Genomic DNA, 26,982 nt, shown 5'->3' on the forward strand with positions numbered 1-26,982 from the left:
CCTGCCTGGAGAATTCCATGGACAGAGAGACAGGTGGGCTACAGCCCATGGGGTCGCAACGGTAGGATACGACTGAGCGACTATCAGTCACTCATAAGATATCCAAACTGAAGCTCAGGGTGTAAAAAAGATGAAAAACATAGAAAACAGTCTAAGAGACACATGAGAGATAGCAAAAAGGTCAAACATGTAACAGAGACCCAGGATGAGAGAGAAAGAATGTGATAGAACCGGGCGGAATTAATTTCTGAAGAGATAATGGCTAAACTGATAAAGACAGTATGACATGGATTCAGGCAGTACTATATACCAGAGGCATACAAACACGATGAAAACCACACCTAGGTACATGATAGCAAAACTACCGAAAGGTAGAGAAGGGAGCAACAATACAGTGATGCTGACTTTGAATAGAACTGATGCTCTTAAAACAATGTAATGACATCTTTAAAGTGATGAAAGAAAGTAACCACCAACTGAGAATTCTACACGGAAATGGCAAAATAAATTTTAAAAGGAAGGCAAAATAAATATGCTTTCAACTAACTCTCAACAAGGGAAAGAATTAATAAAAAGAAATAGTAACGAAATACCAAGAAGATATACTAAAGGGCATTCTTCAAATAGGAGAAGAATGATCCCAGATGGAATCATGGAGATGTACGAAGACATAAAGGGCAATAGAGAGGTTAAGTGTGTGGGTAAACCTACTGAGTGGGGACTATATAATACAATATTAATCATGTCTTTGGAAATTTAAAATATATGCATAATTAAAATATATGACAGCAGCACAAAAAATGAGGGAAAGAATGAAATAAATGGAGCCTAAATGTTTTCTAAGGTCTTGCATATGATAAAAGGATCATCAGCAGACACTAATAAGTCAACAATGTATGTTCTAATCTCTAGAATAATCATAAAAATAAAAGAATAGATAAACTAAAGAGAAAGGGATAATAAAAATTACTTGATTAGGGACTTCTTTGGTGGTCCAGTGGTTAAGAATCCACCTGTCAATGCCCAGGACATGGGTTTGATCCCTGATCCAGGAAGATCTCACATGCTGCAGAGCAACTAAAGACCTGCATCATGACTACTGAGCCAGTGCTCCAGAGTCCTCCAGGCACAACTACTGAGCCCTCTAGCCACAACTAGGCCATGTGCTGCAATTACTGAAGCCCATGCCACCCCCTCCAGTATTCCTGCTTAGAGAATCCCATGGACAGAGGAGCCTGGCAGGCTCCATACAGTCTATAGGGTCACAGAGTCAGATACGACTGAAGTGACTTATCACTCACGCATGCACACATCTAGAGCCTGCAAGCCTCAAGAGAAGCCACCACATTGAGAAGCCTGTGCACCACAGTAAAGAGTAGCCCCTGCTTGCAGCAACTAGAGAAAAGACCGCACACAATAGCAAAGACCCAGAACAGCCAAAAATAAATAAATTAAGGAAAAAAAAAGAAAAGAATCCACCTGCCAGTGCAAGGGACACAGTTCCAGGAACTAAGATCCCACATGCCTCGGGGCAACTAAGCGCTTGCCTAACACATACTGAGCCTGCATGCCCTGGAGCCTGTGCTCTGCAACAAAAGAAAACACAACTGAGAATCCCACATGCTGCAGCTAGAGAAAGCCCATGCACAGCAACGAAGACCCAACACAGCCAAAAAGAAATAAACACAAAAATAATTTTTAAAAAAGAATCACTGTTCTAGTCCACTCTTAAGTAAATTTAAAACATATATTTAAAAAACTTAATCAAAGAATCCATCATTTCAGCTAAAACGACATAAGCATTTTTCAAGTATTTACTTTCTAGTCTGTTCACTTTGATTCATCACCAAATTTCTCTCCACAAGGCTGAGATAGAGTAAGAGGAGGAATAACAACATCTTATGTCTCTCTTTTATGCCAGAACACCCCCATCACTGAACCGAGGAATCTGAGACTCAGACAAGTTGATAACTTGCACGGAACTATGAAGTGAGGGACTCCAGCCAGGTTTATCTGGTCCATGCACTGCCCTGTCAGGACAAAGATTGGTTGGGCTGGTTTTGTCTTCAACTGCATTGTTGATATTACCACCTTATGTTGACTTTGTGCTGAGTGGGAAGAAGGAACAGCTTGACATTCCCTATAAAATATTTCAAATTCTCCAAGGACAATGTGAATCAGATAGGCAGCAAAGTAACCAAAATGAGTTACTAAAGAGAAGAAATATATATTCTTGATATAAAGTAGACAAAGGAGAAAAACAGGATTATTAAAAATAACATCCAGTTTCTTAAAAAATTTTTTTCTGACAGACTGTTTTAAGTGATACTAACTCAATGTCTTACACTTTCATATTCAAATAAGGGGAAGAGAACTTTATTCTAAAAACATATAGGAAGGACTTTTGGAAGCCTACTGCTCTTTCTTGCAGTACAGATAATTAATATGCAAGCAGTAACTGTTTCCAGATTTCTATTTGCCTACCTCTGAAGTACTCAAGAAAATAAATACCTTCAACTTCCTTCCATCATGTAGAATGAATGGGGATAGGCTTGCTCCTTGGAAGAAAAACTATGACCAACCTAGACAGCATATTAAAAAGCAGAGACATTACTTTGCCAACAAAGGTCTGTCTAGTCAAGGCTATGGTTTTTCCAGCAGTCATGTATGGATGTGAGAGTTGACCATGAAGAAAGCTGAGTGCCGAAGAACTGATGCTTTTGAACTATGGTGTTGGAGAAGACTCTTAAGAGTCCCTTGGACTGCAAGGAGATCAAACCAGTCAATCCTAAAGGAAATCAATCCTGAATATTCATTGGAAGGATTCATGCTGAAGCTGAAGCTCCAATATTTTGGTCACCTGATGTGAAGGGCTGACTCATTAGAAAAGACCCTGATGCTGGAAAAGACTGAAGGCAGGAGGAGAAGGGGTAACAGAGGATGAAACAGTTGCGTGGCATCACCGACTTGATGGACATGAGTTTGAGCAAGTTCCAGGGATTGGTGATGGACAGGAAAGTCTGGTATGCTGCAGTCCATGAAGTCGCCAAGAGCTGGACACAACTAAGTGATTGAACTGAACTGAGGCAAGAAAAATCAGGCAACTTTTTCAGTGCAATCATTCCTGCAATGTTTATTTCAACAAGCGTTATTGGCAACCATGAGGAATCATTAAGAGAGACCAGCTAATGAAGACGAAATGTATTTATCCAGCCTCTTTCACCCCCTCATGATAGCCATGGGAAATAGATTTTATTTCCTGGGTTATCATCAACATTATTCTACATCAAGACCTGCAGAGTACAGAAGATCTGCAAAGGATATTTGCAATTGTTTGTATTATTGCTCAAACGTTATCACCTCACTAAGCAGTCTAGAAACAAACAATCTGACTTTCCAATCAAAGTAATTTCTAAGGTAAGTATTGAAAGTTACTGAATCCAATAGTACAGGTAGAACAGAAAACTAAAACTGAAGAGCTTGTGGTATTTTCACTTTGTCTTGTAAAATGACACCTAAATCCCCTTTCCCCAGTCCTTACAAGCCCTTTAAGAGAGACTAGGGGCCTGTGGATTTCTACATGAAGTTTCCAGTCCACACGTGATTTAAAAATGGATATACAAGGTCAAACCTATAAACCCTCAGAGGGCCTGCACTGCAGCATCTGACTTAACAAATGCAAAACCTTTGTCTCTGCATGACTGCCACTGAGAGGTCTGGCAAGAAGGGAACATGCCGGCTTTCATCTAGACAGTCCCTATGTGATGAAAATGCAGCAATGTACACATTAAACAAGTTACAGCCAGCAGAGAATGTGTAATGAAGTCACATATGGCACTACTTCAAAACCCCATCCAAACGCAAATACGGTTCTACTAGAGCAAGCCTCATAATCATAAAAAAAAAAAAGATTTAGCTAAGACCTTACAGAGGTAAACTAGACAAATACAATATGACTCTTAACAAATAACTATTGAGCAAGAAGCCCCCTAGCCAGACGATAGGTGAGAGAGGAAGGTAAATCAGCCTTGGACCTTCTTTTAAGAGACTTACGGTATATTGAGTTTTAGAGGCATGTTGAATCTTAGGGGCACGTGAAAAACTAACAGGAGGAAGGATATTTGTAACCCAAGAGAGGTACTAGCAAGTGCCAGGGGTTCCACAGAAACTGAGGGTGTGTCCCTAAAGAGATTATGGGAAAGATTCATGCAGTGTCAACATCTGCAAAATGGCTGGAGGCTAGGGCTTGGGCAGGGGACACTGAGGAGAAAGGTGAGCAGTGTTCAAAGGAGGAGCATAAGCAAAGGCCTAGAGGGAACATGTGGGCTGTGGTGAAGAGTAGGGCGAGTGGAGAGTGCAGTTCAAGCAGGCTGGCAGGACACACACAGGGGAGGTCAGTCAGGAATCCTCAGCGAGATGGGGGTGGGGAGACTGGTATAAGAATCAAAAGAAGAACAAGGGCGGGAGTGGAAAGGCAGCAGCTCCGAGAGCCATGCTGGAAGAAGAATCCATGGACAGACCTGAGATGAGAGAGATGTCCCAAGGAAGTTGAGAGCTGCTAAGGAGATACTGAGGAGAAAAGTGGTCAGTGAGACTCAGACAAGTTGAAAGGTCCACCAGGAATGGAAACCCACCCTTCCAAAGATATTTGAGCCCCGTAAGAATGTGGAGTCACATGCCTGGAGAGGGGATTGGGTGGAGATCTCAGAGATATGGAAGTCCATGGAGTCACCAGAGGACAGAGTACAGACAAGAGGAAAGGAATAAAACCATAGAACCATTGCAAATTTCTATTATTTAAACACAAACAGAAGAAAAGGACTGAAAAAAGACCAAAAAAAAAAAAAAAAAAGCAGAAAGGGACAGCAGTCAGTTAGGAAGAAAACCAGAAAAGGCTTATGTCCTAGCAACCACCAAGGGATGCAAGAATTCCAAGAAGCAAAGGTTGGGAGTGACATCTACTGTTTTCCTTATGGACATACCCATCTATGGGCTGTCCAAAATGTTGCCATAAGATGTTATAGAAAACCTGGAACAAACTTTATGGCCAACCCAATACTTGCTCCTGGGAGGCTGCAAGCTCCTATGGCAGGACCTGGCTCCTATACTATGTGCATCTTGCACAGCATCTAGAGCAGAATCCTATTATGTTTCAGTTTGGAAAAAAATGAGCAACAGTGTCAATCAAACCTGAGCAAAGTGTCGATCAAACCTGCAGAAAAATCAAGGAAGATGGGTGCTGAGAGAAGACTTCTGAAATGATGATCAAGTAACCACTGTAACCACCACAGAAATGCATTTGCAACAATGTGGTGTGGAACCTGGCGAGTAACAGCCAGGAGAAAGGGACAATCCAGATGCGAGGGAGAGAGGGTACAGCCACGAAAGAGACCCCAAAGTAGGCAAGTGGCAATGAAGGGCACAAGTGGGCAGTTTATCCTGGAAAGTCAGCCAGTTGGTCCTCTAAGCACCTTCTAGGCACTGCGGACATTCAGCCAAGTGTCCCTGCTCACAAAAAGCTTGAGCTCCAGTTAAGAGAGAGTGTGGAAACAAGCCGGGAGGGCTGATAAATGCTATCAAGATCAAATAGGCTGATGTGCTGGTGACTGGGGATGGGGATGGTGAAGGGCTGCTTTTAGCCAGAGTGGTCAGGAAAGTCTCCTCTGAGGTCACCAATGATGTCAGACCAGAATAAGGAGGAGGCAGGGGCAGAACTCCAGGGTAAGACTACTCCAGGCAGAGAGACCAGCGAAAATAAAAACATGAAGACTGGAGCAAGCCTGGGGTATTCAAGGGACAGAAAAAAAGACCAGTGTGGTTGGATTATAATGAACAAGGGGGCAGAGGCCTTGGACTCTGGTTGAAATAGGAAGCACATAAACTAGGGAATGATAAAGTTTACCTTATTATAGAAAGTCCACCCTGGCTGCTCTGTGAAAGATAGACAACAGTGGGGCTAATTTGGATGTAAGGACACTGGAATGGAAGAAGTTGTGGTAAATCAAGCAAAAGATGATGGATGCTGGGCCTCAGCTTGTAGTAGTGCTAACTCTCAGGAGTAGTCAGATCCAAAATATGTTTTAGAAATAAAATGAAAAGATGCACTGCTATTTTGAATGTGGAGAATGAAGACAGGAATAGGGGTGGTACAGGCTCTGGCTGGAGCATATGGGTTCACGGTGAAGCCATTTACTGAGATGGGAAAGTAACTGGCAGGAAGGAATTCATACCAGGCAAGACTAGAGCTCTTTTCCAGCCCTTTTAAGCTTGAGATGCTTATTGGACATGTGAGTAGGGGTGCAGTGGAGGAGACAATGGGTACATATGTCTGAAACTCAGGGGGAAGGTCCAACCAGAAACAATCATCGAAGAGTCCTCAGCACATAGATGGTATTCAAAGCCACAAGAGACACGGGAGTCACATAAAGACACACTGCATACGTACAGAAAAGAGCCAAAGACAAGGTCCTTACTTTTTTCAGAATTTAGGAGAAAAGGATGGGTAAAAATACAGCAAGATTTTGAGGCAAAAAAAGCTTGAGGAGCCTTAGGCTAGTCTCCAGTGTCACAGTGAAGTGGTCGAAAAGGGATTAGATCCTGGAGATTGCGGACAAGGTTTAGAATAAGAATTAGAAGGAATATAATGGCAAACCATCTCAAAATTATTACAAGGTTCACTGAGATGCAGTAAAGATACCCTAATTGGTAAGAAAATGAGGTGGGCAGGATTTAAAATTTTGCAAGATGATAAAGCTTAGACTTAAAGACTATGGCTGATGTGGGTTACTCAACCACAATATGAGGACTGGCAAAGAAATGAGGCAGAGGGTCCTTAGGATGTTAACAAGCTCACTGCTGACATGCTGAGCGCCACGATGAGAGCTCACGAATTGAAAGTGGCTTGGAGCAAAAGGAGTTTTCAAGATGAGGGGATCACAGTGAGGATGAAGAGTAGGTTCAACACATATGAGGGAACTTGTAAGGAGTAAAGAGAAGCAATTGTGGTCACAGAGGGAAATATTAGAATGGAAAATCAAAAAGGTGAAAGAATTCTGAATGATGACAAGGTCCAGGTGTGGCCATTAAATCTCATAAAGTGTGTTATTTTCTTAGGGGCTAAGGGACCATAGAAGGCATTTCCTTAGCCCTCACTGACCTGAGATGGCTGCAGAAACATGAGGAAAGGGCCATATGACCAACAGACCACAGGAGTAAATAAGGGCAGAGTTATCATTCTGACTCTTTGTGACCCCATGGACTCTAGCCCACCAGGCTCCTCTGTCCATGGTATTTCCCAGGCAAGATTACTGGAGTGGGTTGCCATTTCCTTCACCAGATCTTCCTGATTCAGGGATCAAACCTCAATCTCCGGTGTCTCTTGTGTGACAGGCAGATTCTTTACCACTGAACCACTTGGGAAACCCCGAAGAAGGGTGGCACAGGGATCTAAACTGTGTTCTCACTTAGCGTTCGCACGACAGTTTCTGGCTCTAGTCTGCCATCATTCATATCTGCAAATTTTCTTTTAGCCTTCGTACTGGAAGAGGAGAAAGAGTAAGTATGTGTTTCTCCAGGCCAAACGGGAACTTGATGGTAGAAAGACTTCACGCTTGGGACTTCTCTGGTGGTTCAGTGGTTAAGAATCTGCCTGCCAATGCAAGAAACATGGGTTCAATCCCTGGCCTGGGAAGATCTCACCTGCTAAGAGGCAACAAAGTCTCTGAGCCGCAACTACAGATGCCCTGGAGCCTGCGCTCCACAGCAGGAGAAATCACCGCAATGAGAAGCCTTGGCACTGCATGTAGAGAGCAGCCAGCAACAGAGAACCCCTGTTCTCTGCAACTAGAGAAAGCCCATGTGCAGCAACAAAGACCCAGAGCAGCCAAAAATAAATAAATAAAACTTTGAAAAAGAACTTCACGCTCCCTGGGAACTGATAGGCTCTTCAGTCAATGCGACTTTCCATAGCTTTTGCTGCTGAGACAACCATTCCCTCCAGCACTACAAGTAGGAAAGGCAAGCAAGACAGGAGAGGCAAATGAGGAACACAGCTGCAAGTCACTTCTTAAAGACTGGGTCATTAACTAAGTGAACTTCTTACCAGGGAAGCCCCAGATCATGTAAATCATGACATCACTCCGGCAATGTGGCCTTTGAGAGATCCTGAGAGGCCAGAGTCATGCCAAATCCTTAATTCTGCATTATGACACTGTGCAGGTTTGTACTGAGTCAATATGGTTATATGGAACGACACCTCCCAGAGTCCTCCTGCCTGTGCAGTTCCAGGTTAGAGCTGGACAAAAGGGAGGTGAGTACATGCGAGATTTGGGAGTAGAAAGGGAGCAGGAGCCATAATGTTATAGGGGTCATCAAGGTTCAAGGAAGCAAGAGACAGATGCGCAGGTGTTGGTGGGTTCCAGTTTGTTCTTGCTCTTCTTTCTGCTCTGGGTTTCTTCCCGAATGTTATCTTTACTGACCAGAGTGGCTCCGGGACCACCAGGTAGCAGCTATGAAGCAGCAATCGTCTTTGCATAAACTCTTACGCCGGACCATTCCCCCTCTTCATGGTCCCACTCCGCCTGGCTTCTCCATTCCTCGGCCAGCTTCAGCATGTCCACCCCTTCCAGTGCGTCAGGAGAGCTGGCTTTTCCCTGACCCCTTTTCAGACCTTCATTTACCCAGTTCCTCCCCAAATCATACAGTCTAATTCCTCTACTAAATGTCTTATTCCATAATATTCACAGTGGCTCTGCTCCTCTGATGGAGCCCTGATACACAAGCCAAGTATCGAGCAGAAAGCATTGCCCTCAAGGACTCAGTAATTGACAGAAACCACCTTACATTTATAGCACGGCTTTACAGCTTGCAAATCCTGTCCACATGATTTAATACCCAACCTTGAGAGGATTAAATCAGGAAACTGAGGTTCCAAGAAGTTAGGTGACCAAAGAAGAACAGAAAGACACAAAAAGCACTTTGAGACAATCTTTACTGGTGGGTAACCAAAATAACAAAACATGACATGATTCAATCAATTCTCCATCCAAGGACCAGAGACAGAAAGAGCTGAGGCAAGATCTATCCACAAGGATTATTTTAGAATGTTTTGTAAAATTAACAGCTGCTAGAGGCCTCAGCACTGCCCTGCACCCCTTACCACTCAGCCATTTTCAATCCTCCCTGTGTTCAAACAGGCCAACAGAGTCTGCCAAGTTGTGTGTGAACACCTGGCCCTCCTTGCAGTCTCAAGTTTATAGGGGATGGGAGATTCACATGAGTTTAAACATGCATCTGGGCGTGAAGGCACCTGAGACAACTGTTGGTAAAATTCTCCCCTGCTCCCTTCCTTGGGCAGCTGTGTCCTCTCCTTCCCGATTTTACTCTTTCCCGTTTTCTGCTCCTCCTTTGCCTTTTCCATCCTTTCTCCCAGCAAGGCTTAAGCCTACCCTTGATATTTACAGACACATCACTAGATGCCATGGGTGGTGGAGAGGCCCAGAGAGGGGTGCAGTGTGGTAGATTGACTTGAAAATGACTCTGAGTTCACATGTCCTTTAAGAAACAGGCCTTGACTCCATCAATCTGATATCTCATTCCTTCATTCAGCAGTTCTTTATTGCACACCTGCTGGGTGCAGAACCACATCATCAGGTGAGTCAACACCTAGCCAAGGGTCAACATCAAGGATGTTGGAACAATGTGGCAGACTCATAGAAAATCTTGGGGTGGGAAGGGATAACTTAGGAGTCTGGGATTAGTAGGTACAAACTACTATATATAAAATAGTTAAACAACAAGGTCCTATTGTATAGCACAGGGAACTATATTCAATATCCTCTAAGCACCTATAGTGAAAAAGAACCTGAAAAAGAATATATATATACGTATATGTGTGTATCTGTATATATATACACACATATATATATATGGAGAAGGCAATGGCACCCCACTCCAGTACTCTTGCCTGGAAAATCCCATGGACGGAGGAGCCTAGTAGGCTGCAGTCCATGGGGTCATTAAGAGTCAGACACGACTGAGCGACTTCCCTTTCATATACATACACCCACATGTATGTACATACATACACACACGTGTACATATATGTGCACATGGGCTTCCCTGGTGGCCCAGTGGTAAAGAATCTGCCCGCAATGTAGGAGACACAGGAGACTCAGGTTCGATCCCTGAGTCAGGAAGATCCCTTGGAGGAGGGCATGGCAACCCACTCCAGTATTTTTGCTTGGAGAATCCCAGGGACAAAAGAGCCTAGTGGGCTAGAGTCAGTTAGGGTCGCAAAGAGTCAGACAGGACTGAAGTGACTGAGCACGCTCACACACGTGTACATACACACATACACACACATATATATGTATAACTGAACCACTCTGCAGTACACCAGAAACTAACACAGGTTTCCCTGGTGACTCAGATGGTAAAGAATCCATCTGCCATGCGGGAGACCTGGGTTCAATCCCTGGGTTGGGAAGATCCCCTGGAGGAGGGCATGGCAACCCATTCCAGTATTCTTGCCTGGAGAATCCCCATGGACAGAGAAGCCTGGTGGGCTTCAGTCCATGGGGTCACAAAGAGTCAGACACAACTGAGCGATTAAACACAGAACTGCACACACAGAAACTAACATAGTATTAATTAACTATACCCCAATAAAAAAAGAAAAAAAAGGGAGATGAGTCCTCCAACAATGAGAACCTTTTAAGTATCAAGTAAATAAAGGACACAAGGGACTCGGGGAAGGCAGAACTAGTAAAAAATAGATGTTCACTCACAACATCAGGCTTAAACTCCTTCAGGTGACATTCCAGGCGCTTCCCAATCTTACGACTTTCTCTCCAGTCTCAACCCTTTCCTTCTGAAGCCCCTACATCTTAACCCCCAACTCAAGCCACCGAAAAGTTTTCTTCAGGCAACACCAGCTTACTTCTATAAACAGGTATACTTCTTTACTCATGATCTTCCTTTCACCTGAAACAAATAACCCACCCTTTCTCTGCCAGACAAAAGTCTATTGATGGTCCAGACTGGATGAGTTACCATGCGTCCAACTTGTGGAAACTTTTCGAGACCCTCATCCAGCTCCAGGCAGAGTTCAGAAGGTGCCTGCTGAGGGTGGACTTGGCATGGACTAAACGATCACCCTGGGCTCCCTGCTCATCATCACACTCTCAACCCAGCAGCGTGGCTGCTGACACAATGACTAGGATCACTCCGGTCCCAGTGAGTTTCTGCAAACTGGAATTTTAGAGCCAGAACTGATCTTTGGATCATCATCTAGGTTGGTTAATAGGAGTTACTTTATCTCATTTATATCAGAAATGGCCCCTCATTGATGAATTTTTTAAAAAGTTCTTCACTAAATTGATTACAGAAAGTGAAGCGCATACGGTTAGAGCAACCATAACTTGTAGCATCACCACGCAAGAACAGCATTGAAACATATACATGACCATACGTAAAATAGATAACAGAGTCTGAGGTAAGAAGCAGGGCACCCAAAGCCAGTGTTCTGTGACAACCTGGAGGGATTGGTGGGGGGCGGTTCTAGATGGAGGGGACACATGTATACCTGTGATCAATTCATGTTGATATATGACAAAAACCATCACAATATTGTAAAGTAATTATCCTCTAATTAAAATAAATACATTTCAAAAAAGAAGCCAGTTCTCAGAATCCAGGAAGTGATCACTCAGGAAGTGATATCATCTCAATAATCCAAACCCCCACATTTGCCACATCAGTTTTATCATCGCGCTCCCTCGGGGCTAGAGAAGCCAATGACCTGGATGCTCCGGATCCTGACAAAATATTCCCAGTTCAGGCATGGCGCTAAAACCTAAAAAATGCATATTCTATACAGGTAGAGAGGATACAGGTAGTGATACAAGCAGGTGTAAAGGATTATGTTAGCTGTCCCACCTTTTCTGCAAGAGCACCTCTGTCTAAATTAGCCCAGAACATTCTCCATTTTCTTTGAAGTTGTAGCATTTTTTTCCTAACAACCCTTAGACACTTTTTATTTTGACTGCACTACACTGCTTGCAGGATCTTAGTTCCCCAACCGGGGGTCAAACCCATGCCCCCTGCAATGGAAGCACAGAGTCCTAACTGCTGGACCCGCCAGGGAAATCCCCTTAGACGCTTCTTCCAGGCCACCTCTCTTCTTTGTGTATGTCAGGCCTCCACATTGAGACCGGCAGCTACAGGAGTTATGGGTCTGTGACAACGTCCTTATATGCCCAGAGCTCAGGTCTAATGCCTGGCACAGGGTAGATAATAAGGAGCCGTGACGAGCCAGGCCAACCCATGCTACAGGCAGCAGCCCCACTGCCCCTTCCTGCAGACATGTCCGGAGCTTGCCATCTATGAGAACAGTGATGGCAAGGAGGCAGTATGCGGTTTGGACTAACCCAGCCAACAGGCCCTTGAAACCCGTAATGGAATTGAACAAGAGTGCTTCCCCATGCTGTGAGCAACTAAGATGAAGCCTAGGAAGGAGCAGATGCCAGTCGGGGATGGGAGAGGCTGTGCCAATCCCACAAAGGTCAGAGTGGGTGGAGAGATGATAGTGAGAACACTTGAGTCATTTGTCTTCCACATGAGCTGCAAAGGGAAAAACTGAGAAAGACAGGAGGAAGAAAGAGGACTCCTCTTTCTTCCCTCCTCACTCCTTCCTCTTCATGGGTGGACTCCATTTTTTCCCTCCCCCACCCAACCCTACAAACCTCTGTTACCTGCAATTACTTCGAAAATGCTATGGTAGTAACAACAACAAAAAAAACAGTGAAGTACACAAACGAAAGATAAAGATGCTGAGGACACACAGATAAGCTCCATCCCCTTTGTGACTGAAGGCCCACAATACAGTTTATACATGTATCTCATATATGCTTTGTACATGTCATATGTACATGTCATATATATATACTATATATGAGATATATACGTGTTTTCTAAATACATAATTTAATCATTCAAAGACTCAAAGTCTTAAGACACCAGAGTAAACAGAAACAGACCTGGCCCTGCTTTTATGGTGCTTATAGTCTGGGGTGAGAGACACTCAGTCTAGTAAGCAGATCATTATAAATCTCTGGCTGTGCTCTGAAGGAACGGGGCCAGTGAGAGCCCAGGACACTGGAAATGAGGCAGCTGCATGCTCACGTTACAGGCAGTCCCCCCCGGGTCAGGATGCGTGCTCACCACTCCCAGGGCGCGAGGCTTGAACTGGGCTCCAAAGAATCAAACAAACAGCAGTCACTCCAAGACAATATATAAACATAACAGGGGCAATGTGTGCGCAGATTATATAGCTGTTTCTAAGGGCATGAAACGAGGGATGCTTGGGAAGCCTTCAACAGGTGTCATCAAACTTGATTACAGAGACTTCGCTTGTGGTCCAGCGGCTAAGACTCCATGATCCCAATGCAGGGGGCCGGGTTCGATCCCTGGTCAGGGAACTAGATCCCACATGCCACAACTAAAGATCCTGCCTGCTGCAACTGAGACCCAGCACAGCCAAATAAAATTTCTTCTAAATTTGATTATGTGCTTCTTTGTTCTGAGACTTAAAACACTGTCAGTGAACACAGAGCTTGTCTTACCAGTGCCATTTTCTTAGAACCACAGTGCTGTGGGATAATTCCCGTTAGGTCTGTGGATCCTGAAGGTACAGTTGGGCAGTGTATACCACCTCGTGCCTCTGGGACGTCACAGATGCAGCAAAAGAAGCACCATCCCCAGGTACTTAGAATCCAGGTTCAACACTAAGCTTTCTGAGACTCATATTGATGTTCAGAAAGAATTAGTTTGTGGGATAAACTGTTATTAAAGTGGGACTCTGATGAATAGACCACATGATTGCATTAACCTTGTTCCCAGAGAAAACCATCTAAAACTTGCCATCCTTCCTCTGAAACTTATCTGTGTCTCTTATCAGGCAATAGTCCTTTGAAGAAATGCTCTGATACACTACCTAAGGGGAACATCGGCAATTGTTTTGTGAGCCATTTTCCTCATAAGAAACAACCAAAAATAAGATTATGGCCTGACTTATCACCTTAATTTAGCAGACTAGCTTCCTATGGGCCCCAGTGGACTTTGCCAGCCTCATGTATGTGGGTTCTTAGCTGCTCTGTGGGTGCCAACAATGCTGCTGACACCTTTCAAAGGGACTCTGCTCCCGTTCTTCCCCTCCGCCAACTTCCCGGCCCCAGAATTTAATTTCCACAACCCCTGAGGTCTGTTTTCCTGTTCCACCTTAAGTCAGCTAATCCCCAAACAGAACACCACCCGCACACGCTGATTTACTCCCCATATCTGAGATGCTGCGCTGGTCATTTTCTCACCTGAAATGCTTTTTCCTGCTCTAGGCTCAAGCAGCTTTCCAGACCCACCTGCTCCATGGAGCTTTATGATAAAGCAACTCCCGGCCTCAGTCTTATCCCTATAATTGTGACAGCCCCATATGCACAGCTGTCCAGTAATCCATCCACTCAAGATTTTAAAAAAGCACCCACAATCCATTCCTGCTGTTCAGTTGTAACTGGTTCAGTTTCCATTTTGGACTCCACGTTCTAATTCCTATGTCATTTTCACAGTGTCAGAAACATGATAGTGTTAGCCATTCAGTTGTGTCCAGTTCTTTGCAACCCCATGAATGGCAGCCCACCAGGCTCTTCTGTCCGTGGAATTGCCCAAGCTAGAATACTAGAATGGGTTGCCATTTCCTTCTCCAGGGGATCTTCCCAACCCAGGGATTGAACCCAGGTCTCCTGCATTGCAGGCAGATTCTTTATTATCTGAGCCATCAGGGAAGACCGGAAACATGGTAAAGGGTCCCGAAATGCTGCTGAAGTATGGAAAACATAAGGCCATCAGAAAAAGCAGGAGTGTGTATATTAACAGTTGGGCACAATGTATTTACTCACAACTGTGTTCACTTTGACCAATGTGACCAAGCGCCTGCCATGTGCCAGGCTCTGGACTGGGTACTATGGTCTTCAGTTGGAACTTACTGTATGGATTTCCCAATCAAAGATGATGGACTATAATGCCTTCTAATAAATAAGAAAACATTTGGGTGTGCCAGCCTTCAGAAAATGGAAAGATGAAAAGCTGTGCCAAAAGTGGTTTGGTTTTGCTTTTTTTAACTCCTTGCCACAGCATAAGCCAAGTAGCAGCATGCAGGACAGACATTAAATCAGCTAACATTCTGTTCTGAGGACATCCTAGAGGGACAGTGCATTTATAAAGCACTGTCCTCTGCTTTGCCTCCAGGATAGAACATGACAGCTATCCTGACACTTCAAACACAGTGGAGAACTCACTCCCAGAGGGTCCCTGCACGCGTGCTAAGTTGTTTCAATTGTTTCCGACTCTGTGCGACCCTATGGATTATAGCCCTCCAGGCTCCTCTGTCCATGGGATTCTCCAGGCAACAATACTGGAGTGGGTTGCCATGCCCTTCTCCAGGGAATCTTCCCGACTCAGGGATCGAACTCGCATCTCTTCTGTCTGCTGCATTGGCAGGCAGGTTCTTTACCACTGGCACCACCTGGGAAGCTTGATGAGGGTCCTTGACGAGCCTCAGAAAGACCCACGTCCAGGACATGGGTCAACACCACCATCCACAGGTGCACGTCAGAGTACCAGGAGGGCGGGGCAGCAGCCAGCGTGCAGTGAGGACTGAGGTCATAACACAAGCTCCTACCAACAATATGGATTTTTTGAGAATGTATCCTTTTCATTGCTATTGTAGCCAACATCATTTGCACCTTCCCCTTTCAGACTAAGGCAATGAAAAGGAAGAAAGTCCACAAACATTAGAACACATTGCTCGGCCAACTAAGGCTATGGATTGGAGGCGCTGGAATTTCAACTCTCCTACTCTATAGGAGTGTGGAAAAATCCGAAAAAGTGTCAACATTTGGACCCAGCTAAAGGTGTCTGTGTCTCTTCTTGCTGTGGTTTGGGGGTGTCAGGAAAAGGAGAACCAGTGGTGCACAGCCATCTACTGATTCAAGGTCAGTTCTAAATGGGGAAAAAAACACATATTATTCAACTGAAACTTACTTGTGGCTGAGGTCCTCAACAAAACTTACACACACATACACACAATCAGTAATAAGGAACAGTTTGCTGGGAGCAAATGAAGGCAAAAGAGGGCGACAGAGGATGAGATGGTTGGATGGCAACCGTCCAACATAACCATGAGATGGTTATGTCCAACTCAATGGACATAAGTTTGAGCAAACTCTGGGAGATGATGAAGGACAGGGAAGCCTGGTGTGCTGCAGTCCATGGGGACTTAGCGACTAAACAACAACAAACTGCCATCTAGAAACCTCGATCAATTTTACTGTTTCGGTGACTCTTCTCAGAGGTCCATTGGAAACCGCAGATAGTCCATGGCAGGGACATCTCAGCAACCTAGAGCACTATGAGGAGAGAGGCCAGTTTCAGGGCATGGGATGGGCTAGGAGGACACAGCTGCTGCAGCAGTGACAAAACAGCTAACAGTGCCCAAGCCTTCTGAGGCACCAAAGCCCCATTGTGGAGAGGTACCAGGCAGGTGAGAGATAAAAGGCCTAGGCTGCAGACAGGAGTGGTGGGAAAGATGGGCAAGGAGCCAGGGCTGGACCAAGCAGCCCATCTGGCCCACAGCAGGGGTCAGCGTGAACTCAAAGAATTCTGGAGATGAACCGAGGTCTTGCAACCACCTAGCCCAGCCTCTTACTTTACAGAAGCTGAGAGCTATTCAGCAACTTGTTCAAGGTCACAAAACCAGCGAGTGGAAGATCAAGGGCCAGAATCCCAGCCTCCTGTTTTGAAAGATGAGGACACAAATGTTATCACGTCTTAACTAACTGCATCAATTCCTTTCTGTGTTTTCAAATTATGTGTTTGACTGAGTATCTGGACTAAGACAGAGAGCCAGAACAGTGTGCTGTGGTGATAAAATAAGCCCAGACTCTGGAGCCAGGCCGGCTGGGCTTGAACCACAGCAGCTCACCCACTTACTGTGTGACTTTGAATAAGTTACTACACCTCTCTGTGACTCAGTTTCCTCTTCTGTCAAATGGAGGTCATAATAGTTCCCACCCCATCGGGTTATATACCTACCCCGTTGGGTTAAAAGACCCTGACATTGGGAAAGATTTGAGAGCAGGAGAAGGGGGGCAACAGAGGATAAGATGGTTGGATGGCATTATCAACTCAGTGGACATGAGCCTGAGCAAACACCAGGAGATAGTGAAGGACAGGGAAGCCTGGCGTGCTCCAATCCATGGGGTCAATAAGAGTCAAACACGACTGAGCAACTGAGCAACACTGGATTATGAAGCCTACTGCATAAGTTAATAATTGGAAAATACAGTGCCTGGCACAAAATAAGTGCTATATAAACGGTAGGCAGGAATTTCTTTTTTTTTAATTTTGTATTGGAATAGAGCTAATTAATGGGCTTCCCTAGTAGCTCAGGTGATAAAGAATCCGCCTGCAATGCGGGAGAGCTGGGTTCAATCCCTGGGTTGGGAAGATCCCCCGGAGAAAGGCATGGCAACCCACTCCAGGATTCTTGCCTGGAGAATCCCCATGGACAGAGGAGCCTGGCAGGCTACAGTCCATGGGGTCACAGAGAGTCGGACACGACTAAGCGATTAAGTACAGCACAGCACAGAGCCGATTAACAATGTTGTAATAGTTTCTGGTGGACAGCAAAGGGACTCAGCCATACATACACACGTAAGGAAGGAATTTCTTAAGGAGGGATAGCCCTCATCCTAAAGTTAGTTCCTCCCCAGCACACCTGCTCCCAGCCCCCATGCATCTTCGTCACAGGTTAAGACCTTGTCCCTACAACACTTGGGACTAATGCTTCTAAAACCTCACACCTTTGTCTCTTAATGTATTCAGCCCAACCCAGTGAGATGTTAGAGATAAACTGGCCAAAATGATGTGAGAGGTAAAGACTTTGGCTACTACCCACCAGGCCTACTACCCCTCAGATTTGTATTTCTGAGACCCTGGACCCAGAAGTTACCTCTTCCAACCCTCACCTCCTATCTTCCTGGCCCACTCACTCCCTTGGACCTCGGACCTCCTTTTTTACCTTCATCTTGTCCTTCAGGCCCCCTAACCTTCTGTGAGTCACCAGGCCTTCCGGCCTCTCAGCTGCCAGTCCCTCCTGGACCCCTTGGCCAACTGTCTCTGTGAGGCTGTCAGAACTTTTTATGGATTCCCACACCCTCCTCTCGTGGAGAGATCACACCATGTCCCTGCCTTGCTCCTCAGAGGCTGAACCTGGTAGTGAAGGTCAGGAGACCAGGCTAAGTGCCTCCCCTACAGACCTTCTTTCATGGCTAACTGACCACCTGCTACATTCCCACAGAGCCCACCCCATCCCATACTCCTCTAGCTCTGGTACTCTGACCACGGCCTTTGCCTCGGAGTTGACCAGGGATGTCCAGACCACCAAATAACCCATGTGTCAAGCATTCTTCCAGACAAGGCTATCTCAAAATTTAGCATTTGAATCCCCTGGGGATATGGTTAAACCACAGACTCCAATTCAGCAGATTGGACCAGGTCCTGAGATTTTTCTCAGGAGCTGCTGACACTCTGGGTCTCCAGACCGCACTTTGAGTAGCAAAGTCCTAGGGATTAATACGTTGTTGCTGTTGTTTTGGTCCCTAAGTTGGGTCTGATTCTTTTGCAATGGACTGTAGCCCTCCAGGCTCCTCTCTCAATGGGATTCTCCAGGCAAGAATACTGGAGTGGGTTGCCATTTTCTTTTCCAGGGGATCTTTCCCACCCAGGGATCGAACTCACATCTCCTGCATTGCCTGGGAGATTCTTTACCATCTGAACCACCAGGGAAGCCCAAGGATTTACATACACGAAGTTTAATGTGTATATTTTCCTAGATTTTTTTAGTCTTCATGACAAACCTGCAAGAGAGGTATTAGTGCCTTTTTACATGTGTAGAAAATCAGGTTCAGAAACCATTGCTGGAGGGCAGGATTCAAACGGAAGGCTGATTCCAAAGCCTGAGCCCTGTTTTTTCCTCTCCCTAAGTGATTTTGAAGAGCAGAAGTAGCTTAGAAAACACATGTAATGTGTTTATTTGTAATACAAATTACTGAAATCTTAGCCGATGAAGATGGGAGAAAGATGCGTTATAAAAGTGACCCCAAATCCCCATGCTGGAGATTTCAACTAAAAGCTGAAGGCCTCAAAGCAGCTGTCAGAGAGGTTAATCCCACCAGTCAACATGGACAAGGACACCCAGTGGGACACGAGACAAACTTTTAAAAATGTACACAGAGAATGGAAGGGAACATATAGTGACCTCTAGCTGACATGTCTGGGGACGCTGCTGCCACTCTCAGGGCTAAACAGGCTGAAAGCGCTTTAGAAACTAGGTGCCCCACACCTTATAGCTCCCGCCCGGTCCCCCCCCGCCCCCCCCCCCATTTCCGTCCTCTCCACAGTCTCCAAATCTAAGGCTTCTCTCTCTCTGGTTTCCTGCAGCACTTGAGTACTCTGTCCGTATATTCATTGTGCATGCTCAGTCGCTTAGTCATGTCCAACTCTTTGTGACTCTATAGACTGTAGCCCGCCAGGCTCCTCTGTCCATGGGGATTCTCCAGGCAAGAATCCTGGAGTGGGTTGCCATCCTCCAGGGGATCTTCCCGACCCAGGGATTGAACCCAGGTCTCCCGCATTGCAGGTGGATTCTTTACCAGCTGAGCTACCAGGGAAGCCCATGTATATTTATTTCTTTTTGGCTGTGCTGGGTCTTCATTGCTGCATGGGCTCTCTCTAGCTGCAGTGAGCAGGGGGCTACTCTTCGTTGCAAAGCACAGCCTTCTCATTGTGGTTGTTTTTTTTGTTACAAAGCGTGGGTTCCAGGGTGCGTGGGCTTCAGTAGTTTTCGTTCCCGGACTCGAGAGCACAGGCTCCACAGTTGTGCCACATGGGCTTAGCTGCTCCATGGCGTGTGGGATCTTCCCAGACCCGGGGTCGAACCCATGACTCCCCCACTGGCAGGCAATTCTTTACCACTGAGGCACCAGGGAAGCCCACTGACCATTTGTTCTTTAACAAATCTACAGCATCCACCTCTGCTTGGCTTCTGACAGTGATCTCCTGGTTCTCCTCCCTGGGACTTCTCCTTTAAGAACTCTCCCTCCCATTTCCTGTCCCCTTGCTATAGGCATTCCCATGAACTTGCCCTTGACCCTTGCCTCTACTATCCAGTGCAGGTGATGCTGCATTTTCTGGGGACACCACCAACCACGCGTTGAGTCCATCCTGTCCCATCCTTGGAGGGGTAGAGCTGAGCTGGCTCTGTCTGACGCAGCATCCCCAGAGCTGAGAACAATGCTTGGCCTGGAGCTGTAGGTACTCAATATTCGCTAAATAAACCAATGAGCAACACACCATGTCACTTAGCTTCTCATCTTCCATCTTGAAACTACTCATCCTAAGGCCAGGCTGGGGCTCAGGGGCTGCAAGGCTCTCCCCAGGTAAGAGGGAGACTGCCAATCTCATCCGATCACAGCACACACAGGAAACGGTACACCAGCTCTATGGCTGTCAGGGTAGACAGGGGTTTTGGTTTTGAGGCAGCTCTGACCTGTGAGTTCCAGGGACTGAGGGTGTCAGTATCATGATACACTTACAACCCCCTAGCACCCCTTGTGGGTCCCTTACCATGACCCACAAGCAGGGAAGTTTGGTCCAGTCTAACCCTAAGTAACAAGAAGGAAGAACCATTATAAGGATGTTTTTGGCTTAGGATCACTTTTTAAAAATTATTATTTATGGCTGTGCTGGATCTTCGTTGCAGCTCGTGAGCTACTCTCCAGCTGTGATGCCTGTGCTTCTCATTGCGGTGGCTTCTCTTGTTGCGGAACGCAGGCTCTAGGGCACACGGGCTTCAGTAATTGCGGCCTTTGGACTCTAGAACACAGTCTTAGTAGTTGTGGCACATGGACTCTGTGGCTCCACAGCATGTGGGATCTTCCTGGACCAGGGATGGGACTCATCTCTCCTGCATTGGCAGGCAGATTCTTAACCAGTGGACCACCAGGGAAGTCCTGCTGTCACTTTTAAGGTCTGAGTAGTAACCCATCTGGCCGCATTGCTGCTTCTATTTCATTAGGATTCCAAGGTAGCACCCATTCTGAAAAGTCCCCTGAACCCTTATGCACAATACTGTTCTTCACGGTTCTAAGGCAATTTCATCCTAGACAAGAGCAACTCTAAGCCAAAACTGTTTCTCCAACGCCCTGCAACATCCTGAGGGATGTCCATGCCTTCACATTCAGCCACTTGTAACAGTGCAAAGTAGGATGCAGTTGAGGTCCCAGAACATCACATTTAAACTTGAATCCAGCTGCTTAGTGACCACATAATCCCATACAAACACACTGTGAGTGCTGGGGGGAAATCAACACTTCGAAGAACACAAATCTGCCCACGGTGCCAGTATCTCTAGATCCAGGAAATCACACTGTTGGTCCATGAGAGTGTTAACTACTGGGTCTAATTCTGTCACTTCACAAAGACTACAGTTGGTATGGAGGAAAATATTCCAACATCTAAAAAGCACTGGGTGTGCCAACTACAGCACTTTGCCTTTTCCAGAAAATAAATTATGACGAATTTTCTGCCAGTTCAAGTTATTTTCCCAAAGCAGAGCATCAAGTGGCCTTGCTACCCTGCCTTTAAGGAACCAAGGCAATTAAACCGAACAGCTATGAACTGCCCTGACAGCTTCCCCCAACTTCATTTGATAAAGTGAGACACAGCTGTACACTGACAGATACGCACACACCTTCTTCAACCGTGAGACACATCACCAGTATGGAAATGTACATTCAGTCTACGGGGTAGAAATCCACTCGGCAGCTCGACACAGCAACAAACTAGCCCTATACACGCCGGCTAGCCCAACTGCCTTGTAAGGAATGACTGCCGATGACTAGAGTTCCTATTCGCCAGGCTAATAAGAATAATTATAGCCAGGGCAGGCATTCATCAGCTTGGCAGATACAGGAATTCTGTTAACAAGGCTAAAATGAGAGCTGAGGACTCTCTGAAGGCCACGGCACTTCAAAGACCATGGAGCTGGACGGATTGACTAGGGTTCCTCCCGCCAGCCTTCCTCCTCCAGCACTTTCTGGAGGAAGCTGCAGTTTGGTCCCTGTCCTCAGAGCAGGGTAGTGATGCCTTAGGGATTATAGAGCTGCCACATCACTCAGGGGCATCCTGACATGGCCCCTCCCTTGAGGAATCTTGCCTGGGCTGCACTCACCCCAAGACCTTCCTCTTTGTAACTGTACGTTTGCTGTCAAACCACTTGCATCCTTTTTCACTTAAACTAATCTTGCAGGGTACACAGCCTAAGATGATGGCATACCTCAGTCAATCCTAGCTCAGCAGAGACCAAATTTGGGTCCTGTGGTCAAATCCTGGCTCGACCATGGATTAGCTGTATGAATCCAGACAAGTTATTTAACTTTTCTGGCTGGCAGTTTCCTCATCTGTAACATGGAGAAAATAGTAGTACCTTTCTAAAACTGTTGTCGAGAGAATTCAACAGTCTGATGCTAGGTATGCATGCTATAAATAGCAGCTATTATTACTCTGGGCCTGTTCCGAGTGGAACTCTGTGCAGAAGCTATGAAAAAAGACCAAACAGGGCTTCTCCGGTGGCTCCCTGGTAAAGAATCCACCTACCAATGCAGGAGACACAGGTTTGATCCCTGATCTAGGAGGATCCCACACGCCACAGAGCAACTAAGCTCGTGTGCCACTACCATTGAGACTGTGCTCAGTAGCCCTAACTACCGATCCCGTGTGCCCTATAGCCCAGGCTCCACAACAAGAGAAGCCACCGCATTGAGCAGCCTGTACATCACAACCAGGAGTAGCCCGCCCACTCTCCACAGCTAGAGAAAGCACTTGTATGGCAACAAAGAGCCAGCACAGCCACAAAAAAAAATAAATTAAATGATGTATATATAAACCAAACACAATATTAAGTATATGGACACATGTACATTATATGAGTGGTTATGCCTGGGCAGTGGAAGGGTGGGCACGCTCACCCATTTACCTTATATTCTTTATAAGTGACACAGAGACAGCCAGCTGTCCCCCAGATCTGTTCTTCTCTTCTTCTACAGTGGTTAGCACACTGCTACCAGCTTCCTCTGGATTTCCCAGCCTCCCTGGCAGCTAGTGTGGCCTGGACCAAATCTTCTGCCATGAAGTGTATGCAGAAGTGATAGAAGCCACTTCTGAGCTCAGCCCAGGAAGCCTCCAGATAGCCTCCTCCATGATCTTTTCCCTTTGTGCTATGTGCTCAGTCACTCAGTTGTGTCTGACTCTCTGCAACCCTATGGACTGTAGCCTGCCAGGGTCCTCTGTCCAGGGGATTTTCCAGGCAAGAATACTGGAGTGGGTTGCCATTTCCTACTCCAGAGAATCTTCCCAACCCAGGGATCAAACATGCATCTCCAGTGTCTCCCGAATTGGCAGAGGGATTCTTTACCACTGAGCCACCTGGGAAGCCCTCTATTTACGGGGCTGGAAAGGTGATGACGACAACCCAGGTGAACTTAGAAACTACAGGCTGAAGACAGCAAAACCACCATCAGCCTGGGAGCTCAGAATGCCCGTGTGGAACAGCAATCCCACCCAACCATTTCACTGGAAACATCCCCAACCCACTCCCCCTCCCCCCAGGACCGGCTAGGAAAGACACTTCTGTTGTTTGAATCACTATGCTTTCAGTCTATTTGTGAGAACAATTCAGCCTACCCAATAGAATAATACAGTACCCATCTATGAAATCTGGATTTTAAAACAGACGTAATGTTTTTGTTGTTTAGAAACTATTTCGATGGATTTGCAACTTTTTTCCAAAAGATGCACATGAAGAAAGTATCTTAATCCCTCTCCACAGTCTTCATACCTCCCACTCTCTAATTCATGCCACACACCAGGACTGACCTCCTCAAACACATCAACATGCTGTATCAATCTCACACTGCGGATTTGCAATGGCAGACCATAACCCACAGATAAAACGATATATACATGTATTCATTCAGGCAGCCAGTATTTACCAAACACCTACTCTATACCGGACACTCAGTATGAGGAATACTACAGCAAACAATACCGACCTGGGATGTAATACCGCCTCATGGGATATAATCAGGGTGGGGATTTAGAGCAGGAAAAATCATACACAGTGAGATAAATAAGTGCTCTGATGGGAGAAGCACAGTTGTGTGGCAGCACCCACAAGGCAAACTAGCCCATCCAAATGGCAAGGACTTCAGCACTGTAGGAACAGCTCTCAGAATCCAACCCAGACCCACTTTTCCAATTTGCCCTCCTAGTGTATCCTCCTCCCTCCTCCAGTTTCATGGAATTTCCATGCCCTTTCTGAATGAACCATGTCCTTTCTACTCATCCACACTGGATGCCTTTTCCCGGAGCTTGGAAGCCTCTCCCATCCTTTCTCTCAAAATACTAATTATCCTCAAGGCTCAGCTCAAATGTCACCTCTTCAGCAAAATCAACCTCAATCCCAAGTCTAAATTAATCATCCTCTTCCTTGCTTCCTACCAGCACCTGGTTTCTATGTCAGGTATGTCATTCTGGCTTGTATTTAGCTCTTATTATTAACTGTCCGCCCATCCCAACTGATCACTCAGTGAGACGCTATGTCTTGGTCATTTGTCTGGGACACTCTTATTGACACAGTGGGCATTCAAGAAGTGCTGTATTAAATGGATGGATAAGACAGGTCAGACATAGGCCATGGAAGTGAAAACCTGAAGCTGAGTCTGTTCTGCTGTGATTGTGATAGGTAGACTCATTTAGAGAAGCTTTACGGAGGAAGTGGTTTTAAGGGGGAAAGGAAATAGACAGGTAAGAGTGGAGAAGCAGGAGACACTTTCCCAGGTCATGAGAAATGGAAAGGCCAGAAGGTTTACATACATTCAATGTAAAGGGTAGCAAACAAGGTCCTTAGAATGACAGTCCCCACTCAGAGAGAAGTAGCGGGGGAGAGAATACAAGGGGCAGAACATCCTCAGAAGAAAATCATAAGGGATCACGGAAACAAGGTGGCACCTCCAAAAACAATCCGAAGGGAGGCCGGTGGAAAAAGTCAAACAGGAAGATGTCAGATCTGTGTGGGGAGCTGTCAGAACTGGGGTGAGGACAGTAGCTTTAGATAAAGGAAGAAGAGAAGATGCTGGAGTCTGCACTATGGGAAAAGCGACAGAGTTGAGAGACAGAGTGAATGTGGAGGTCAAAGAAAGTGACAGTAAGACTATGCCCACGTTGCAATATAAGAGGAAAGATGATCTAGCTTATCAACATACTGGGTGGCAAGAATCAGTACAGCGTAAAGTATCACAGGGAGGGCATCTGGGAGGTCAAACTGAAGCCACACCAAGTGAGATTCGGTATGGCAGAGTTATCACGCAAACACGAAGTTCAGTAACTGTTTGGGGGCAAAACATTGACTGGTGACACCAAAGACATTCCCTGCGCATAGGTGACATGAGACATCCAGCCAGGCAGGGTGGACTGGTACACCTCAAAGCTATCCCAAGCCAGGCTTTCCCCACTTCAGTTTTTGCTTTTGTCAGTCTCTTTGACCTTTCTCTTTTTTCCTCTTACCGTGGTTACTTGAGGACATTCTTTTCAAGTTTCCACCTGGCCCCACCCACTTAACTAGTGCCAGGGTTGTGAATTGCACAACTCTAGGGAGGGTCATTCACACAAGCAGAAAGTGACGGCAGCTCCTAGAGTTGTTCCTAGAGTTATGCAGTGCACAATCAGACGGCAGCTCCTAGAGTTGTTCCTAGAGTTATGCAGTGCACAATCAGACGGCAGCTCCTAGAGTTGTTCCTAGAGTTATGCAGTGCACAATCAGTGCAACCAGTGGCCGTGGCCCTGCCTGACCCAGACACATCAGCCAATTATATAATGGGTGTGGACTATCACCAGCGGTGTGCAACAAAGGGAAAACCTACAAGGGTCCCAGAGTGAAAGGAAGAGAATAAAAGCACTAGGATCTGAGAGCACAGAACAGATGCCACAAAATCAAGTGAAAGATGTGCAAGCTTTCTGCACCTGGTGGCATCTAAAGCAATGTGGTAGTTGGGTGAGCTCTCTTAGGGAGGAAGTTCCAGAAAACCCTTCAGAGGGGAAAGAAGAAAACACAGTAGCAGCTAGAAAGGAGGGCCTCCACCAGCAGCAGGAGTAACAGGGGTGGGGACAGTGAGACCTGATGCCAGGCTGGCAGTGGCAATGGAAGGCCTCCACTGGGACCCTCTGACCATAAGTGCAGTGTAGTCACTTAGCCTGTGTGCAGCTGGGGTCTGGCTAGGATAGACATCACACACTGTGTGGCTTTATAAAAGATTCAGTTCTGCCATCTCCAGGGGTGAGGAAGAAAATCCCCAGGCAGGTCACAGGATTCCTTCTGTTCTGGTTGACACTGACTAAAGGCTTCAAGAACAGTTTTTAAGTCAGCCTCCCTGATCCACGGTGGGCACTTAATAAGCAGATGATTTCTGTGGCTGATAACCACTTGGCTATACTAATATAATCACATTATACAAGGTGAAGATGGTGTCTGTGTGTATGGAAGATGGGGGCGGGGGGAAACACCAAAGATTCCTTGGGTTGGATGGAGGGCGCTGGGTCAAAGGATCAGGAGGCACCGAGGTTTAGAGAGTGTGGAAGACAGGGGACAGCAAGGGAGAAAAGTAACAGGTAGGAAAAGTTGAAGAAGCCAAGGCACCCAGGTCTTTGTGTGCAAATATGCAGCGAGGCAGCTTCTACAGGCGCTGAAGGAGAAGACTAAGGCAGAAGAGCTCGTTACAACTAACACAACGGAGGGCCCCGCACACCCATTCTGAC

At 46.0% G+C, this 26,982-nt stretch overlaps 1 protein-coding gene across 1 annotated transcript in view; it reads right to left on the minus strand.

Annotated features, from left to right (window-relative positions):
- Positions 1-26,982, minus strand: part of PTGFRN (prostaglandin F2 receptor inhibitor) — an 83,555-nt gene that overhangs the window by 55,728 nt on the left and 845 nt on the right. The window lies entirely within an intron of this gene.

The sequence above is a fragment of the Muntiacus reevesi genome, chromosome 1, assembly GCF_963930625.1.
Source record: "Muntiacus reevesi chromosome 1, mMunRee1.1, whole genome shotgun sequence".
Lineage (NCBI taxonomy): Eukaryota > Metazoa > Chordata > Mammalia > Artiodactyla > Cervidae > Muntiacus > Muntiacus reevesi.